Below are 4440 nucleotides of genomic sequence, written 5' to 3'. Positions count from 1 at the left end.
ATCTCCCTGTTCCCGGCTAAAATTTTCTAATATAAAATTTGAACCATAATAGTAACAGCAATGATTCTATTTGAAGTGTGTGTTGATAGTCTGTTAAAATATATCTTGTTGTTGTTGTTGTCTCGTTCTCTTTTAGTTAAAAAAGAGAATCTTGGGCTCGCCGTTAAAATATATCTAAGGTGTACAACTTTGCTTCCCCCGTTTTGCAATAGATGGCTCTAGCGGTAAGTGTTGGTCGAAATAAATAGATTGTAGATGTCATACAATATGCTTAGGTATTTGTAAAGATAACGCTATCGAAATAATAATAATAATAACAGATCTTTATTTCAAAACAATTTCAGTTAACAAACATAGAAGAGAAATGAAACAGTGTCAAAACAAACAATAAACCATACTATGCCATAAATTCATCCATACTATATGGTTCCATATTTAATAAAAAACTGAATATTTTTTCTTGAAAATTTTAAGATTATCAATTTTCTGAATTTCTTTTGGCAACTTATTGAAAAATTTCAAACATCTATATTCTACTTGCTTTTGAGTAGTTGCAAGATTATTTTTAAGCAAATTATATGATGAAGTTCTGGTATCGTAATGACTGTTAAGCTTAAGATATTCTGAAAATAAATCTTGGTGTTTGAACAAAAATATTAAACATTCTTGAACATATAATGCATATATAGTTAAAATCCCATTCTTTTTGAAATATCCCCTACATGAATCCCTAAACTTTAAATTTCTCATAGTTCTAACTGCATTTTTCTGCAAAATAAACAATGATGAAAAATTTCCTGTTCCATAGAATACTATACCAAATCTCATTTTATTTTTATCAATACTTTAGAATCCAGATATTTAGCCATCACTCCGAAAGCATAGATGGATGTTGCTATTTTATTACGTAGATGTTCTATGTGGTCTTTCCAATTTAATTCTTCATCTATGTGAACTCCTAAAATATAAAAAATATAAGTCGATTTGTGCCTGCAACATAAAGTTATTCTCAATTAAACATGTCAGCTTACGAGTCAAATTCACGTCATTTGCGGGAGGTTTTAATTTTCTTTAATATGAAGAAGCTGAAGCTCATTGAAAGCTCTCAAATATCTATTGTGAGGCCGCCATTGGTGACAGAAAGTGCCGAGAGCGGTTTCAACGCTTCAAAAACGGTGATTTTGACGTCGAAGACAAGCATGGCGGTGAAGGAGGAAAGGTTTTCGAAAATGCAGAATTGGAGGCATTACTTGATCAAAATTGGTGTTGAACTCAACAAAAATTGGCAAGATCATTGGGATTGAGGCAACAAGCCATTTTAAAACGTCTGAAATATCGGAAGGATTCTGAAATGAGATTTCAAACGCCGTTTAACATCTCATGCTATCATTATCGAACGCAATCAATGTGTTTTAAGCCGAGCATTGGAAGACAAATGGCCGTAGTACTACAAGTGATTTTACAGCATGACAATGCTCGACCTCATGTTGCGAAAGTGATCAAGACAAACATGGAAACGTTGAAATTGAAAGTTCTAATCCATCCGTATTCGCCAGAGGGACTATCACTTGTTTCGATCAAAGGCACACGGTCTGGCTGACCAGCACTTCCGGTCTTATGAAAAAGTAGAAATTGGATCGATTCGTGGATCGCTGCAAGAGATGACCAGTTTTTTAACGCTGGATTCGTACTCTGCCTGAAAGATGAGAGAAACTGAGAAAGTAATAGCCAGCGATGGACAATACTTTGAGTAAGTTTTGGTGATTTTGATTTCTCTTCTTTGGGAAGCGATATTTTACTAAACCAAAGAATATAATAATACTAATAAAAAGGAAGTGAGGAATCATTGGGCTCCTGTCCATTTCCGTCCAATAGTATTTTGATACATATGATAATATCCCCAAAGACTTAAAATATGCTCAATAACGAATGCTCAAAAGTTCTGGACATCACGTTATTGCTTCCTGATTTTTGTGAAATAACGTAACATGAAATTCCTCTCACTTATCACTTAGATTTTTTAATTGTATATATCCCCAGAATCAAACTCTGAAATTTTCATGAAGAGTTGGATCATTGTGATATATGTTTTCAATTTATAACTTTTTTGTTCATCTATTTCTTAAAATAGTTCTTAGAACCATTTTTTATTCAGCTGTTGTGTCACGTCAACTAGAATTAACAGTTCCTATGAAAAAAATTCAAGTAATATTCAATGGTTTTTCCTAAAATAACAGATAAAAGTAACGGTGGATCTATATCAGTTCATATTTTTCAATTCAATATGTGCTGCGCGGTAAAACTATTGATCAAAAGTTGAATATAAAACTCACGATTCCTTTATTCATACGCAATCCTAAGACATACGGCCGACTGGTACATATTACCTTGTTTCCGAAATACAAAGGCTCTTTGTTATTTTTTCCCTGTTGGGCAAATAACGAACGCTACTATCTATTATTTCACTATACAAAAGGATGATAGAGAGGTCGCCTGCGGTGTGCCAAAGAGCACGAGAAGTAGGTGGGGTAAGATAATATCAGTCAAAATTTACCCTGTCAAAACAGCTGGTCTAGGATGAATGAAATAGACACGGAACTGTTGCAGGGTAATTTCGTATATAGGGGCAGTCAGATTGAACTGTTATAAAAATGAGTAATGAAATGAAAAAAATGCATCAAATTGGGATAGGGCGCGGTTGGCATTCACGTCAAGGATTTATGTTTTTTTAACAACTTCAACTTCCTGAATAGGTTGTGCTTCAACAATGAAAAAGGATACTTTTCGTTTAAACAGAACAAATCAATAATGTTTTGATTTAATCTGCTTTTTCAAGCTGTGTTTGTTCTGCTCTTTGTTGGTATCTTATATTATATTCTTAACGTTTGTTCATATTGATAGTTCTAGAAAGTTTACTACCAATAAAATAGAAACTAAAAATAAGAAATGCCACTAATTTGAGTGTTTTCAGAAAAAAACTGAAACTACTTGGGTCAGAAGTTTTTTAGAATTCGAAATTATTTCCACAGACATTATAATGAATTCATTTGATTTATTAATTGAATTTTGATGCTTTAGGGGTCTTGGGATTTATGCGTGTTTTCCTTTTTTTATATTCCTCTTCAAATGGATTGTTGTTTCAGTTTGTAATATTCTTTTGCCTTTGACATTGCCAATACTATGTAAAGGGTGTTTTTTTAGAGCTATAGAACTTTAAATTGCAATAAAACAACGATGGATTATTCGATTTACATGAATTTTATTTATCCGCAAGATAATCTAGTGGCATTACATTTTAAATATGATTTCTGGCATATGACCGCCACGGCTGGCTCAGATGTAGTCCAATCTGAACGTCCAATTTTCGATGACTTTTTCCAACATTTGTGGCCGTATATCGGCAATAACACGGCGAATGTTGTCTTCCAAATGGTCAAGGGTTTGTGGCTTATCCGCATAGACCAATGACTTTACATAGCCCCACAGAAAGTAGTCTAGCGGTGTAAAATCACAAGATCTTGGAGGCCAATTCACAGGTCCAAAACGTGAAATTAGGCGGTCACCAAACGTGTCTTTCAATAAATCGATTGTGGCACGAGCTGTGTGACATGTTGCGCCGTCTTGTTGGAACCACAGCTCCTGGACATCATGGTTGTTCAATTCACGAATGAAAAAGTTAGTAATCATGGCTCTATACCGATCACCATTGACCAATGATTCCACCAACCCATAAAGCGCACCAAACAGTCAGTTTTTCTGGATGTAACGGTGTTTCGACATACACTTGAGGATTAGCTTCACTCCAAATGCGGCAGTTTTGTTTGTTGACGTAGCCATTCAACCAGAAGTGCGCTTCATCGCTAAACAAAATAAAATGGACATAGTGCGCGATACTTATTCCGCACAGAACCATTATTTTCGAAATGAAATTGCACTATTTGCAAGCGTTGTTCAGGCGTGAGTCTATTCATGATGAATTGCCAAACCAAACAGAGAATAACACTTGACAGCTGTTAAATCGATCGCCATCTTGAACAGTAATGCCAACTTAAAGTTATATACCTCGAAAAAAAACACCCTTTATTTTGTGAATAATGGATCAATAAAATTTTATTATTATTATTATATCAAATAGGAGGTGTTTCTGTCTGACCTATTGTTTGACGGTTCAGAACATTTATTTTGCAATGTTCATCAACTAGGTAGTATGATCTTAAAAAATTGTGTTTTCTTCAAAAAAGAACTTGAATGAAATTTTTTCCGTGTTTCGTCAAGTCATAAAATATTTCCATATTTAATAATCTAAGTCATTACTGAAAATGTAACGATATAAATAATAATTTTATAATATCTGCAGATATTTGTTTTACAGACTTCATCATTGAAAATATTGAAGCTAATCAAAAAAGAGGTAAGATCCCTGGGATCATCCGATATACC

The sequence above is a fragment of the Harmonia axyridis genome, chromosome 4 (assembly GCF_914767665.1).
Source record: "Harmonia axyridis chromosome 4, icHarAxyr1.1, whole genome shotgun sequence".
Taxonomy (NCBI): domain Eukaryota; kingdom Metazoa; phylum Arthropoda; class Insecta; order Coleoptera; family Coccinellidae; genus Harmonia; species Harmonia axyridis.
This window is presented reverse-complemented; position numbering follows the sequence as displayed.